Source organism: Oncorhynchus masou, chromosome 16, assembly GCF_036934945.1.
Source record: "Oncorhynchus masou masou isolate Uvic2021 chromosome 16, UVic_Omas_1.1, whole genome shotgun sequence".
NCBI lineage: Eukaryota > Metazoa > Chordata > Actinopteri > Salmoniformes > Salmonidae > Oncorhynchus > Oncorhynchus masou.
Window position 1 is genome coordinate 29,330,206 of NC_088227.1, and position 17,429 is coordinate 29,347,634.

The 17,429-nt window shown below is 41.5% G+C and overlaps 1 protein-coding gene across 4 annotated transcripts in view; it reads left to right on the top strand.

Moving 5' to 3' along the window:
• Positions 1–943: 943 nt before the first annotated feature.
• The window catches only part of LOC135557797 (1-phosphatidylinositol 4,5-bisphosphate phosphodiesterase beta-4-like), a 185,752-nt gene continuing 169,266 nt past the window's right edge, over positions 944–17,429 (top strand). For 3 of the 4 annotated variants that reach the window (XR_010458264.1, XM_064991420.1, XM_064991422.1), the window contains exons 1-2: positions 944–1,085; positions 7,773–7,819. The gene's annotated coding sequence lies outside the window, so the exon portion shown is untranslated. The remainder of the gene's footprint in view (positions 1,086–7,772; positions 7,820–17,429) is intronic. The other variant, XM_064991421.1, reaches the window with a different exon arrangement.

Consider the following 17,429-nt stretch of genomic DNA (forward strand, 5'->3'; position numbering starts at 1 on the left):
CAATGTGGCACTGTGCATTATTTATGAGAGTTTTATAACCTTAACATCAAAACAGAAAACAAATCTGTCGCTGATTTTATCGTGTGCTTCCTGTTTAAAACTTGCTCTGCCACCCTCTATGATGTCACGCCAATTAGTTTATATGATTTTGATCATGTTGTTTCTCTGCAAGGGCTTAGAAACAGTAGTTTAGATTTTCTCTTGTGAGACCAAGAAATAAACATGTCAGGATTAAGCTGTTTTATTGTCACATATGCCAAAGAAATGAGAGAAATGTGTTGTTTTACAGGGTCAGCCACAGTAGTACTGCACTCCTGGAGCAAATTAGGTTTAATTTACTTGCTCAAGGGCACATTGACAGATGTTCACATAGTCGGCTCTGGTATTTGAACCAGTTACTTTTGTTTACTGGCCCAATCCTCTAAACGCTAGACTACCTGCCACCTGACACTTACAGTTTGGGGTTTTAGGCTGGATTTCTGTATAAGCACTTTGTGACATCTGCTGATGTAAAACGGGCTTTATAAATACATTTGATTTGATCATTTGATTTGATCTAAGGTCTCAAGGAGAGGATCATTTAGAGAGGGCTCTACTTAGGTTACTCAAGTATCAACATTTATACCAACATGACAAGGCCTCTCAAAAAAAGCATTGCATTTGCGGGCTACTGTTAGTGGGATGAACACACACACACACACACACACACACACACACACACACACACACACCAAATTGTAGTATAACATAATATTCCTTTACAACCTGTCATTTGTCTGAGCCGCACACACACACATGCACGCACGTACACTAGTCGCATGCACGCGCGCACAAATCCCGAGAGTGGTTTCTTATAGGAACGCATATGGCCATTCTCCACTGGATGGCGAGTGGTACAAGAGGAGCGGGCTCTTGGAAGGGAATGATAAAGACACGAGGGGAAGAGAGAGATAGTTTGAGAGGAACAGAGAGAGGGCGGGAGATACAGCACAGCAGCTGTAAAAAGCAGAGAAAATCCCGGTCCAGCCTCTGCAAGCATCATTTCTCACATCGGATTGTATCCGTTCTCGTCGCAACCAATTTACGTAAGGGCATTTTCATATTTCTGTCATTTTGGCTGCAAGTGGGACTTTTGCAATGTTTTGCTGAGCACCACTTTTGTATGATTCGTTGATCTGGGTGTCTAGTAATTTACAGTATTGGAGAGATAAAAACGTTCCCTTGTTTTCATATTGGTGGTTGAAACCCGTGAGAATATTCCACTCCCAGAGAGGTCGTCCTGGAAGCTAGATTGCAGAAACAGCGGCAAATCTTGTGGGTTATTTTCGAAAGGGTCGTTCTTGGTTTGATGTAAAATAACATTATAGCTCGTGTACACGCATGCACAACACGTGCATGGTTGTCCTATCCATCCATTGCTTTCGTTTTTGTGAATTGGAACGTTAGCAGAAACGGTATATAGGCTGATCAAAGGTATGTATCCCCATTCATCTGTGGTGTATTGTTGGTCAGCTGGTTTGCAGCGTCAAAAACTTGACAAATGGAGGGGAATATCGGTATTTTCTTCTCCAAGATAGAGGCTTGCTAGCTGCTAGCAAACAGGACAGACAATAGCAGGGATACCCAGCTTGCTTGCCCATAAAAGTAGTCAGACTGGCATGCTTACATGAGAGATGCACCACCTGCTAGGCTAGCTTTCTCGCAAACCACTCTAAATTATTTGGGTTTAAACATATGGCAGCTACTAGCTAAGTTAGATAACAAACATACGAGTTATTGAACAATAGTTTGCTCAATTTATACATTATTTTGTAGAGATATAGATCACAATTCATGCTAACGATGTCTGCTTGTCAGACAACTAGCTTGCTGACGTTAGCCAGTATTCTGATGTTTGGGGCTGTGTGCAGTGTGCACTCATTTGCCATGCATGTTCCGCTTCTTCCATCACAACAAGCAAGAGAATCAAGAAATAACAATCAGCCAATGGCTACTCTTGTCGAGCTATACTGATTTCTGAGATGCATTAACGTTAGTAGTGCATTTTCTGTTTTGATATTGAAAGGCATTTGTCCAAAGTATTTTTTTGTAAATAAATAGCAGTCGACATGTATGTTGATGGTAAGGGATACAAAGAGTACACAGGATACCCTGTTTTTGTTCAGTGGTGTTGTAGACGCACACCTGTGCGCGGAACTGCCACCTGTTCCCGTGCACGCACGGAGCCAATGTCCTGTGTGTGAAGCGTGCGGTCAGCTTCTGTCACTGCATGTCTGCTGTGTGTAGAAAGAGAGCCCTATCCAGGTTTATAGTATTGACACAGTGGCATAAGCACTTCGATTGCGATTAGAGAGACAAACATTGCCCTACCTACCTCCTTCGCACAAAACCCGTTAGTGACCTTGGGACTATAAAGGTCTATGACATTTGGTAAAAAAGGAGTTATTCACATAGAGTTGCTCTTTAGTAAACCTTTATATGTGAGATATGTCCGATAATAAAACAAGTTTATTTACTATGGAGAGAAAAAAAGACAAACCTGAAAGTTCTTTTTACCCAAACACCTTTTGACTTGGTGCTATAAGGTTAATTCTGGAATCCAATCTCATTGCTGGGTTGTCAATCAAAAATAATTGTTTGTAAGGTGATATACTTATTGAGTCATGAAAGAGGAAGACATTACAAAACGGTTCTGAGATTTGGGACTTGAAAAATACTCATTATCTCAAAACTATACACTGAGTGCTTTTTCCATGACATAGACTGACCAGGTGAATCAGGGTGAAAGCTATGATCCCTTATTGATGTCACTTGTTAAATCCACTTCAATCAGTGTAGATGAAGGGGAGACAGGTTAAATAAGGATCTTTACGCCTTGAGACATGGATTATGTATGCGTACCATTCAGAGAGTGAATTGGCAAGACAAAAGATTGAAGTGCCTTTGAACGGGGTCTGGTAGTAGGTGCCAGACGCACCGGTTTCAGTGTCAAGAACTGCACAGTTTCCTGTGTGTATCATGAATGGTCCACCACCCAAAGGACAATCCAGCCAACTTGACACAACTGTGGGAAGCAATGGAGTCAGCATGAGCCAGCATCCCTGTGGAAAGCTTTCGACACCTTGTAGAGGCCATGCCCCAACGAATTGAGGCTGCTCTGAGGGCATAAGGTGGTGCAACTCAATATTAGGATGTTCCTAATATTTTGTACACCTAGTGTTCATTTTGCAGATGGAACCTTATCGTTCCAAGTCCTTGATTATTGACATAATAGGTTCCGGTCCTCATTTTTAATTACTTAATAGTTTTTTCCACCCATTTTTAGAAGAATGGCCATAACGTAAGTTCTTTATGGTAAGAACAAATGAACACAGGTTTCTTAGAGCATGTTTAACGCCCTTAGGAGAGGCATTGCTGCTTTTGTCGTGTTCTATATCAATACGAAAACCTACATGGAAGGGGCATTTCTCTAAAATTACTTAACTTAACACATTTTATTGGTAAATAGCAAGTAATTTACTGACTTTGGGTGTCAGAGACCAGAAAAATATATCAGTTTACTCATCCAGAGCTAAGCTTCAGCAACATGGGTAGTTCTCCATGGGATAATATAGTGTATTTGTCATTTTAGGGAACTATCGCTTTAACAAATGTGTTAAATCAAATGTGTAAATGTGTTTAACAAATGTGATGACATCATTAGAAATAAGGAAGGATATTCTCTTTATTTAATCATTACAAATCTGTACTTTTCTATTGAAATTGAAATCATTTTAACATTGGATGTCAGGCAGGACCTTATGGTTGAACCCAGATTGACATTTCAGAGCCATAAGTTTCTATCTGCGACTGCAACCCCCTCTGAACTTTAGGCTCCTTTAAGGTGAGGACTACAAAACAGGTCGGATACCTGAGATGTGAAACCTTTAATGCTCAATATCTCAGAACATTGCTTTGCTCAGATATAACCTTATAGGTCTCAAATGACCTTACCTGCATAGTTTAGAAGCCACCATAGCCTAAAGCTGATTCTGATGAAGAGAGTTGGGCTAAGAAGCTTAAGGGCTGTGTTTTTTCGGGTCAGAGGGTATGGTTATTGTTATGAGGGGAAAGCTTATACTGATTGAGGGCGTTTGTTCGTTGGCCGAGGCTCAGATTATGCTGCTTGTCTAAAATCTGTCTGTGCCATATTGTACAGGTTGTTTGGAAAGGTGATATATTTGGCTGCTATTACACAATGCAGTGATTTTGTGATGAATATTGACTGTGTTGTGTTAATGGGATGGCTGATGCTTCATTGTGAATCAGGTCCCTGAAAAGGGAGACCGGTTTAGGCAGCTAAAAAGTGTTTGTTTTAATCTCAAATCTCCAAGGAGGAAATGGTATTTGTCTGACAGCAGCTGGCTGACAGTAGCTTGCTGCTGGTGCCTGGCTCAGAAATAAATAAATAAATGCTGAACCAAGGCAAGTGATGTGAAAAAAAGCAGAATAGATTTATTCCAGAATCCTAGACACAAAATAAACCAAATGCAATGCCGTGATAAAGTATAATGTTTAGGTGAGCTGTAAAACAGGAAATAGAGATTGGGGTGGACCTAAAAGCAGTCTCCGGCAGTTCCTTAGCTGATCACGTCTGAAATGACATTTAGCCAGACAGGCAAACAAACAGATAGGATTGCTATGAGTCACACCGTTTACCCTGCTGCCTTCAAAACTAGAAGGATACTTCTGTGTGGCTCTGCATCTAGTGGTAGAGGACTCGTGTACACACACACACACACACACACACACACACACACACACACACACACACACACACACACACACACACACACACACACGTATTGCATACTATTCTTCAATATTGATTTGTTGCATATTTGTAAATCAGTGATGTTGTTCGGGGTTGAAACATAGACGTTGGCTCGTCTCCAGACCTGCTGCATGATGCTGTTCAGAGGAGGGAGTCCCCAAGCTCTGCTGTACTGGTCTGGCTGTGGAGATGTCAATCAGAAAACACACACACAATGATTGTTGTGTTTGGAGAAGCTGGCAGTGGTATGACTGTATGACTGGTATGACTGTGTCAGTGGTGGTAGTGTTTGTCTGTGTTTGGGTCTTCCCATGTTAGATTTTGACATTGATGAGGTAACCAACATCGTATGGAAGCTAATTCCTGGGGTAAAACAAGTGGGACTGGAACCAGCGACCTTGTATCTATCGGTCCAACACCTACCGTGATCATCCAGTGGCGTTGCAACGGGACAGCCCCAGTCTGCTCTAGATCAGTCATCTGACTCCATATATCCATCCTTTGTTTTGACTGAGGTATTATGCTTTCCTCCTGTCCTCTCTTCCTCTTCTCACACAACAGCTATGCTGCTTTGATCCATCTCTCAGGGAGATGGACATATAAGGTCTGGCAGGGTAGCCTAGTACACACACACACACACACACATACACACACACACATTTCTTGTTAACAAACTATAGTTTTGGCAAGTCGGTTAGGACATCTACTTTGTGCATGACACAAGTCATTTTTCCAACAATTGTTTACAGACAGATTATTTCAATTATTTCGCTGTATCACAATTCCAGTGGATCAGAAGTTTACATGCACTAAGTTGACTGTGCCTTTTAAACAGCTTGGAAAATTCCATAAAATGACGTCATGGCTTTAGAAGTTTCTGATAGGCTAATTGACATCATTTGAGTCAATTGGCGGTGTACCTGTGGATGTTTTTCAAGGCCTACCTTCAAACTCAGTGCCTCTTTTTTTGGGGGGAAAATCAAAAGAAATCAGCCAAGTCCTCAGAAAATAAATTGTAGGCCTCCACAAGTCTGGTTAATCTTTGGGAGCAATTTCCAAACGCCTGAATGTACCACGTTCATCTGTACAAACAATAGTACGCAAGTATAAACACCATGGGACCACGCAGCTGTCATACCACTCAGGAAGGAGATGCGTTCTGTCTCCTAGAGATGAACCACGTTGGTGCAAAAAGTGCAAATCAATCCCAGAACAACAGCAAAGGACCTTGTGAAGATGCTGGAGGAAACAGGTGCAAAAGTATCTATATCCACAGCAAAACAAGTCCCATATCAACATAACCTGAAAGGCCGCTCAGCAAGGAAGAAGCCACTGCTCCAGAACCGCCATAAAAAGCCAGACTACGGTTTGCAACCGCACATGGGGACAAAGATCGTACTTTTTGGAGAAATTTCCTCTGGTCTGATGAAACAAAAATAGAACTGTTTGGCCATAATGACCATCGTTATGTTTTGGAGGAAAAAGGGGGTGGCTTGCAAGTCGAAGAACACCATCCCAACCGTGAAGCACGGAGGTTGTAGCATCATGTTGTGGGGGTGCTTTGCTGCAGGAGGGATTGGTGCACTTCACAAAATCGATGGCATCATGAGGGAGGAAAATTATGTGGATATATTGAAGCAACAACTCAAGACATCAATCAGGAAGTTAAAGCTTGGTCGCAAATGGGTCTTCCAAATGTACAATGACCCTAAGCATACTTCCAAAGTTGTGGCAAAATGGCTTAATGACAACAAAGTCAAGGTATTGGAGTGGCCATCACAAAGCCCTGACCTCAATCCCATAGAAACGTTTTGGGCAGAACCGAAAATGCGTGTGCGAGCAAGGAGGCCTACAAACCAGACTCAGTTACATCAGCTCTGTCAGGAGGAATGGGCCAAAGTTCACCTAATTTATTGTGGGAAGCTTGTGGGAGGCTACCCAAAACGTTTGATCCAAGTTAAACAATTGAAAGGAAAAGATACCAAATACTAATTGAGTGTATGTAAACTTCTGACCCACTGGGAATGTGATGAAAGAAAAGCTGAAATAAAGCATTCTCTCTACTATTATTCTGACATTTCACATTCTTAAAATTAAGTGGTGATCTTAACTGACCTAAACCGGAATTTTTGCTAGGATTAAATGTCAGAAATTGTGAAAAACTGAGTTTAAATGTATTTGGCTAAGGTGTATGTAAACTTCCGACTTCAACTGTACATACATGCACACACACACACACACACACACACACACACACACACACACACACACTGAAAATTAGTTGAAAATAACAGACAGATCTGATTATCTATGACGAATAGTTCCATTGTTTGTTTAAACACATTATGATTCATAGCTTTCCGCTTTATTGTTATAGCTAACCAAAACAGGACTCTCTTCCCAAGCCTCCATTGTGGATATTATAATTTACTAGGGTGTTTTCCTTGGCAGGGGAGAGGGGCCGCGGAGGTGTGTGTATCTGTCTGTCTGCAGTCCATCTGTGAGGTTCATGTCCATAGGTTTAATGAGTTTCTTGATTTAAGGGGAGGCTCCTCATGTCCAGAGCTTTTTGCCTCTGACTTGTTCTTAAAGGCCCAGTCCAGTCAAATACTAGATTTGCTTGTGTTTTATATACATTTCCACACCAGGAGGTTGGAATAATCTTGTGAAAATATGACAATTATGATCATTTCCTTTTAGTGTAACAGCTGTTTTGAAAAGACCACCCGAAACCAGGCGTTAAATTAGTTGATTGACCAATAAGAAAGAGAGTTCCAAACATCTCTGCCGATAACAGCTAGTTTTCAGTTTTCCCCTCCCCACTCAGACCACTCCCAGACAGTCCTAGCTAAATTATTGCTTGAGAAATTAATCTTTGCTAAGAAACATTTTTAAATGATTTGATATTGAGACAACTGCTGCATTGGGCCTTTAAATGTTCCCTCCTTTGTCCTCACAGGCCAAGATTATGAGTTTCACCCACTGAAGTTACTTCATGTTGAACTGGTAAGTTGGAGAGTTATATTAGACTTAATACCCATTGGTGTTAACAGTGAAACCGATGGTTGTTGTTTATACACTTAGTCTTTTCGGTGGTCTTTGTAGAACTTCCTCGGCTATTGCTTTCGTTGAAAGCGTCAGCTCTCGCTTTTAGCTCAGTGCGGAAATCCATAGCTTCTGTTTGGGATATGTACGTACAACCACTGTGGGGAAGACGTCGTCAATGCACTTATTAATGAAGCCTGACCTCTTCTGTATTTAGCGTGTCACTGGTATTTCCTGTTTGAGTTTTTGCTTGTAATTTAATAGAGTAATGGAGGATAGAGTAATGGTCAGATTTTCCAAATGGAGTGCGATGGAGAGCTTTGTATGCGTCTCTGTGTGTGGAGTAAAGGTGATCTGTAGTTTTTTTGCCTCTAGTTGCACAAGTGACATGCTGGTAGAATGAGGTAAAATGGATTTCAGATTCCCTGCGTTAAAATCACCGGCCACTAGTAGCGCCTCATCTGGATGAGAATTTTCTTGGTTGCTTATGGCCCTATACAGCTCATTGAGTGCAGTTTCAGTTCCAGCACCGGTTTGTGGTGGTAAATAGACAGAAACATAGTATGATCTACAGCTTATAATGAGGTATTCTAACTCAGGCGAGCAGAACCTCGAGATTTACACCTCACCCCTCTTGAGCTTACACAACGCTGCCGTTCTGTTCGTCTGATGCAGAAAAACAGAAAAAACAGCTAGATGTATATTATCCATGTCCTTCTTCAGCCACGACTCGAAGAGACATAGGATTTTAAAGTTCTTCAGGTCCCGTTGATAGGATAGTCTTGAACGGAGCCTAGTTTGTTCTCCAGTGATTGTACACTCGCCAATAGAACGGAAGGTAGAGGCAGTTTATGTGCTCGCCGAAATGCCCTCTATAACAGCATTGTCAGCAGTTAAATGCAACAACAAAACATTTAGAAAAAGCAATCTATTAATGTGATTTTTGAACTCTATCATTTGTTTACAATCTTGATAGCTGTACTTTTAGTTTATTGGCCATTAGCCAATCAGCATTCTCAAATAGCATGAATGCATCCAACTGGTATTTACGACTTTACAACTGGTAAATACCCGCCTCCAACACGTTTACAACCGCAGCATTAAGAGAGAACATGAGAGACCCAACATAACAATCCTGTCACAACATGCCAGGAACATTGTGAATGCTAAACATTGTGAATGGCATTTCATTTTCCTGCTGTACCCGAAACCGAACCAAACCGTGACCCCAAAACCGCAATATGTACCAAACCATAGTTTCAGTGAACCGTTACACCCCTAACATGTTCGCTACCGTTCAAACGTTTGGGGTCACTTAGAAATGTTCTTGTTTTTGAAAGAAAAGCACATTTTTTTCCATTAAAATAACATCAAATTGATCAGAAATACAGTGTAGTCATTGTTAATGTTGTAAATGACTATTGTAGCTGGAAACGGCTGATTTTTAATGGAATATCTACTTAGGTGTACAGAGGCCCATTATCAACAACCATCACTCCTGTGTTCCAATGGAACATTGTGTTAGCTAATCTAAATTCATCATTTTAAAAAAGCATCTGAGCTTAATTTCGAGTCTCATAGCAAAGGGTTTCAATAATTATGTAAATTAGGTATTTAATACCACAAATATTTTTAAATGTACTCCTAAATTTCTTTGTGTGCGCCTACGTTTTTCAACTTAGGTGAACACGTACTCCCTGTGTGTGTGTGTGTGTGTGTGTGACATAGAGAAAGACAGATAGAGATGTCCCTCTAACAGATGTCTGGTGTTAACTCATATCAATATTGCTTCTTTTAATAAAGTATTTGGCCAAATTATGTAGTCGCCTCAGCATCAGATGACATCCCCATAGCTGTGAAATTACCTCAGGTTGGAAGACACACACACAAACACACGTACACACACATTTTACTATCCTTGTGAGGACCAAACAATTTATTCCCATTCAAAATCTTATTTCTAAACCTAACCCCAAACCTTAACTTAACACCAAACCCTAAGTCCTAAACCTAACACCTAATCCTAATTCTAACCCTAACCCTAAATTTAAACCTAAAATAGCCTATTTCCTTATGGGGATCTGCAAAATTTTCCCACTTGTGCAAATGTTCCTTGTTTTACTGAACATCTGGTCCCCACAAGGATAGTTAAACCAAACACACACACACCTCTCCACTCACATTGGCTCTCCACCCGTGCTCCAATCCACTGTGGGAATCTGTACATGTGAAGGCAATTTGTATTTCCAATTACTGTGGCAACCTTTGCTCCAGAACACAGAACATGTCCTTTTCTCGTCTCTGTCCTCTTCAGGATAGCTATTATTACCCTCAATGAAATGACACTGACACACAGAGAATGATGTTAAACATCACACAGTTTACTGTTACATAGCAGCACACACACACACACACACACACACACACACACACACACACACACACAGCTCCTTACTGTACCAGGATTATGTCCCATTCTTAATAGGACTAAATACTCAGACTGCTGCTGATATAGAGATTGTGTATCTCAGAAAGAGTTGAAAAGGGAACGAGGGCGAGTGAGGAAGATGTCTGTTAAAGTAAAGCATTGTGGAAGTGGAAAGTCCGGGGAGAAGATAGTGGAGAGGAATGGAGATAAGTAGAGGGAGGAAAATAGAGGAGGGGAGGGTTAAAACTACATTTCCCTCTTAGTCTGAATGCTGCTCAAACACATGGCTAGCTGCCTAGATCAATGACTAGATAAACTAGAGCTTCTTTCACCAGGGCTTCTCTCAGTCTGAGGAGAGAAAGAGAGGGGGGAGAAGGAGAAAGAAAGAGAGCTGTGATTTGTTGCTGCAGAATGCACATGGACACTTGAAGCCACTGTGAGGGATGGGGCCGAAACACAGACCAGACAGACAGACAGACAAACTATTTACAGTACCAGACAACAGTTTAGACGCACCTACTCATTCCAGGGTTTTTCTTAATTTTTTGTCTATTTTCTACATTGTAGAATAATAGTGAAGTCATCACAACTATGAAATTACATTTATGGAATCATGAAAAAGTGTTTAACAAATCAAAATAAATTTTATATTTGAGATTCTTCAAAGTAGCCACCCTTTGCCTTGATGACAGCTTTGCACACTCTTGGCATTCTCTCAACCAGCTTCACCTGGAATGCTTTTCCAACAATCTTGAAGGAGTTCCCACATATGCTGAGCACTTGTTGGCTGCTTTTCCTTCAGTCTGCGGTCCAACTCATCCCAAACCATCTCAATGGGGTTGAGGCCGAGTGATTGTGGAGGCCAGGTCATCCGATGCAGCACTCCATCACTCTCCTTCTTGGTCAAATTGCGCTAAAACAGCCTCGAGGTGTGTTTTGGGTCATTGTCCTGTTGAAAAACAAATGCTAGTCCCACTAAGCCCAAACCAGATGGGATGGCGTATCGCTGCAGAATGCTGTGGTAGCCATGCTGGATAAGTGTGCCTTGAATTCTAAATAAATCACAGACAGTGTCACCAGGAAATCACCCCCACACCATAACACCTCCTCCATTCTTCACTGTGGGAACCTACAGAGATCATCCATTCTCAAAAAGACACAGCGTTTGGAACCAAAATCTTTAATTTGGGCTCATCAGACCAAAGGACAGATTTCCACCATTGCTCATGTTTCTTGGCCCAAGCAAGTCTCTTCTTCATATTGGTGTCTGTTACTTGAACTCTGTGAAGCATTTATTTGGCTGCAATTTCCGAGGCTGGTAATGCTAATGAACTTATCCTCCACAGCAGAGGTAACTTTGAGTCTTCCTTTCATGTGGCGGTCGTCATGAGAGCCTGAATGCGCTTGATGGTTTTTGCGATTACACTTGAAGAAACTTTAAAAGTTCATGAAATGTTCCACACTGACTGACCTTCATGTCTTAATGACTTTCGTTCTCTTTGCTTAGTTGAACTGTTCTTGCCATAATTGGGAATTGGTCTTTTACCAAATAGGGGTGGTATACAGAAGATAGCCCTATCTTGTCACAACCCAACTGATTGGCTCAAATGCATTAAGAAGGAAAGAAATTCCACAAGATATACCTGTTAATTGAAATGCATTCCAGGGGACTGCCTCATGAAGCTGATGAGAGAATGCCAAGAGTGTGCAAAGCTGCAATCAAAGTGTGGCTACTTTGAAGAATCTCAAATATAAAATCTATTCTGATTTGTTTAACACTTTTTTTGGTTACTACATGACTCCATATGTGTTATTTCATAGTAGTTATGTCTTCCCCGTTGTTCTACAATGTAGAAAATAGTTACAAAAAATAAAGAGAAACCCTGGAATGAGTAGGTGTGTCCAAACTTTCGATTGTTACTGTATATATATATATATATATATATATATATACACTTTTGACTGGTACTGTGTGTGTGATATATATATATACACACCCACATAGGTTGGAGTCAATAAAACTCCATTAATAACTTTTATTACGCATTTAAAAACACTTCCTTCTTTCTCATTTTTGACAATCATCTACAGTTGAAGTCGTAAGTTTACATACACTTAGGTTGGAGTCATTAAAACTCATTTTTCAACCACTCCACAAATGTAACGGCTTTCTTTAGGTGAAGAAATGCGGCGTGGCTATTTAAATTCATGTTTAATAAAACAAGGAAACACGAATCAATACAAAAACGTAACACGAAAACCGAAACAGCCTAAACTGGTGCAAAGTAACACAGAGAGAGAAACAAGGACAATCACCCATGACACACTCAAAGAATATGGCTGCCTAAATATGGTTCCCAATCAGAGACAACGATAAACACCTGCCTCTGATTGAGAACCACTTCAGACAGCCATAGACTAAGCTAGAAAACCCCACTAAGCCACAATCCCAATACCTATGAGAAACCCCAAGACAAAACACACCACATACCAAAACCCATGTCACACCCTGGCCTGACCAAATAAATAAAGAAAACACAAAATACTAAGACCAGGGCGTGACAACAAATTTCATGTTAACAAACTGTAGTTTTGGCAAATTGCTTAGGACATCTACTTTGTGCATGACACAAGTAATTTTTCCAGTTGAAAGTCCGTGTTGCCCAGCAACAGCCCCAAAACATCACTGTTCTAGATGAGATCTGCATGGGGGAATGGGCCAAAATACCAGCAACAGTGTGTGAAAACCTTGTGAAGACTTACAGAAAACATTTGACCTCTGTCATTGCCAACAAAGGGTGTATATAACAAAGTATTGAGATCAACTTTTGTTATTGACCAAATACTTATTTTCCACCATAATTTGCAAATAAATTAATTAAAACTCCTATAATGTGATTTTTCTGGATTTTTTTTCTTCTAATTTGTCTGTCTTAGTTGAAGTGTTTGTATGATAAATTACAGGCCTCTCTCATCTTTTTAAGTGGGAGAACTTGCACAATTGGTGGTGGACTAAATACTTTTTTGCCCCACTGTAGGCCTACCTTCAAACTCAAGCCTTTTTGCTTGACATCGTGGGAAAATCAAAAGAAACATTTCACATTCTTAAAATAAAATGGTGACCGTAACTGACCTAAGACAGAGCATTTTTACAAGGATTAAATGTCAGGAATTTTGAAACACTGAGTTTAAATGTATTTGGCTGAGGTGTATGTAAATGTCTGACTTCAACTGTGTATGTGTGTGTATGTATATATATATATATATATATATATATATATATATATATATACTGTATATGAAAAAACAAAATGTTCTATTAGCCTGTGGACTACCGATGCAGAAACAAACAGAACATGTAAACATACAAAAACTCAGTCGCTTGTTGTGACCCTGAGTCTACTGAGTTAGTATATTGGTGGAACCAAAGCCAGGCATATGTCAAAGGCTTCCTGTGATTATTTACTTGCTACTACTTCATTTAGGCCTGCTTTAAACATGGATGCATGACATTCATATCATAACAAATGATAACATTAATACGCAAAGTTTACAAACATGCCGTAACAACTTTTATTGACACGTATGCTATATATACAAAAGTGTGGCGGCAGTGTAGCATAGTGATTAGAGCATTGGACTAGTAACCGAAAGGTTGCAAGTTCAAATCCCCGAGCTGACAAGGTAAAAAATCTGTCGTTCTGCCCCTGAACAGGCAGTTAACCCACTGTTCCTAGGCCGTCATTGAAAATAAGAATTTGTTCTTAACTGACTTGCCTAGTAAAATAAAAGGTAAAAAAAAAAAAAACATGTGGACACCCCTTAAAATGAGTGGATTCGGCTATTTCTGCCACACCCATTGTTGACAGGTGTATAAAATCAAGCACACAGCCATGTAATCTCCATAGACAAACATTGGCAATAGAATGGTCTTACTGATGAGCTCAGTGACTTTCAATGTGGCACAGTCAACGGATACCACCTTTCCAACAAGTCAGTTCATCAAATTTCTGCCCTGCTTGAGTAAACTGTAAGTGCTGTTATTGTGAAATGGAACCATCTGGGAGCTCAACCGTGAAGTGGTAGGCCACACAAGCTCACAGAACGGGACCACTGACTGCTGAAGCGCATAAAAATTGTCTGTCCTAAGTTGCAACACACACTAGCATGTTCTAAACTGCCTCTGGATAGCAACATCAGCACAAGAACTGTTGGTCGGGAGCTTCATGAAATGGGTTTCCATGTCCGAGCAGCTGCACACAAGCCTAAGATCACCATGCGCAATGCCAAGCGTCAGCTGGAGTGGGGTAAAGGCACCATTGGACTCTGGAGCAGTGGAAACACGTTCTCTGGAGTGACGAATCATGCTTCACCATCTGGCAGTCCAACGGATGCCAGGAGAACACTACCTGCCCCAATGTATGGTGACAACTGTAGAGTTTGATGGAGGAGGAATAATGGTCTAGGACAGTTTTTCATGGTTCGGGCTGTGGCAATAGTTTGGGGAAGGATCCTTTCCTGATTCAGCCCCTGTGTACAAAGCGAGGTCCATACAAAAACGGGTTGTCGAGATCGATGTGGAAGAACTTGATTGGTCTGCTCAGAGCTTTGACCTCAACCCCATCAAACACCTTTGGGATGAATTGGAATGCCGACTGCGAGGCAGGCCTAATCGCCCAACATCAGTGCCTGACCTCACTAATTCTCCTGAATGGAAGCAAGTCCCCACAGCAATGTTCCAACATCTAGTGGAAAGCCTTCCCAGAGGAGTGGAGGCTGTTATAGCATCAAAGGGGGACCAACTCCATATGAATGCCCATGATTTTAGAATGAGATGTTTGACGAACATGTGTCCACATACTTTTGGCCACAATGTATTTGACAAGGATAGTAGTGTGTTTTTTGTTCAGACTAGCAGAATAACAAGGCTGAGGAATATTAGCCCTAGCGTCAGCTACAGGATGGTCTGCTGCTGCCTCATTGGACTCTCTCATGAGTCCACCTAATGAAGGGGATCACACACACACACACACACACAGCAGAGATGCAGACACACACACACAGAGCAGAGATGCAGACACACACACACAGCAGAGATGCAGACACACACATTACACACAGCAGTGTTTTCACACCGGGAGGGACACACACATGCTGTAAACTGAGTGACACAGACATACTGTATACTGAGTGACACACACATACTGTATACTAAGTGAAACACACACTGTATACTGAGTGACACACTGGCAGCAGAGCAGTGTAATTAGAGGAAGAGGAGGAGGTTGTTTACTAAAGCAGAGGTTACCATGGACCCCTTCCTACAACACACACACACACACAAACATTCACCCACACACCGATTTACACGATGCATTCCCCAGCATTGGATCCACCCCCATGCAAATTAGCCAGAAAATTACCAAAACACAGCTTTTAAAAATCTCTGTCTCTGTGTTTATGTCTGTGTGCCTGTGTGCGTGACAGTGGTTACTAGTGGTGGTAGGTAGAAACAAGGTGGGTCAAGAGATGGCGGAATGGAGTTATGTAAATGCTGAGCAATCAACACTTATAGCGTAGTCCTGACCAATATTCTATTCACAAAATACAATGAAGATCATGCTGTGCACCAGGAGTGTTGGATAAAGTGTTACAAAACAGGTCCTTGTGATAGTAACCCCAGACCAGACCTGACTCCCTCCCTGCACACTAATGGTGCTACTAATTAGACTGTAGAGGGGCACTGTGTGTGTGTGTGTTATTAGACTGTAGAGGGGCACTGTGTGTGTGTGTGTTATTAGACTGTAGAGGGGCACTGTGTGTGTGTGTTATTAGACTGTAGAGGGGCACTGTGTGTGTGTGTATGTGTGTGTTATTAGACTGTAGAGGGGCACTGTGTGTGTGTGTTATTAGACTGTAGAGGGGCACTGTGTGTGTGTGTGTGTGTTATTAGACTGTAGAGGGGCACTGTGTGTGTGTGTGTGTGTTATTAGACTGTAGAGGGGCACTGTGTGTGTGTGTATGTGTTATTAGACTGTAGAGGGGCACTGTGTGTGTGTGTATGTGTTATTAGACTGTAGAGGGGCACTGTGTGTGTGTGTGTGTTATTAGACTGTAGAGGGGCACTGTGTGTGTGTGTGTTATTAGACTGTAGAGGGGCAGTGTGTGTTATTAGACTGTAGAGGGGCGCAGTGTGTGTGTGTGTTATTAGACTGTAGAGGGGCACTGTGTGTGTGTATGTGTGTGTTATTAGACTGTAGAGGGGCACTGTGTGTGTGTGTGTGTTATTAGACTGTAGAGGGGCACTGTGTGTGTGTGTGTGTGTGTGTGTGTGTGTGTTATTAGCCTTCCACCAGTTATTTAACCTTTATTCAACTAGGCAAGTCAGATAAGAACAAATTCTTATTTACAATGACGGCCTGCCAGGGAACAGTGCCTTGTTCAGGGGCAGAACGACAGATTTTTACCTTGTCTGCTCGGGGATTCAATCCAGAAACCTTTCGGTTACTAGTCCAACGCTCTAACCACTAGGCCACCTGCCGCCACATCTGCTCTATTCCTTTTACACTGGAGAACATCTCTCTCTCTGCCTCTCTCTCTGCCTCTCTCTCTCTCTGCCTCTCTCTCTCTCTCTGAATCTCTCTCTGCCTCTCTCTGAATCCCTTTCTGCCTCTCTCTGAATCTCTCTCTGCCTCTCTCTGAATCTCTCTCTGCCTCTCGTTCTCTCTCTGCCTCTCTCGTTCTCTCTCTGAATCTCTCTCTGCCTCTCTATCTCTGCCTCTCTCAATTCAATTCAAGGGGCTTTATTGGCATGGGAAACATATGTTAACATTGCCAAAGCAAGTGAAGTAGATAATATACAAAAGTGAAATAAACAATAAAAATGAACAATAAACATTGCACTCACACTCTCTCTGCCTCTCTCTGCCTTTCCTCTCTCTCTTTGCCTTTCTCTCTGCCTCTCTCTGCTTCTCTCTCTCCTCTCTCTCTATTCTCTGTCTTCATCTGCATTCTCTATATGACTTGTTAAGCAGACTATTGTAAATGTGTGTAGTGCTCTCCACAGAGAGGGTTGTGTTGTTGTGTCCAGGTCTATCTATTTCATTATGACTAGAATGGAGCTGTAATGAATTGTTCTTACAC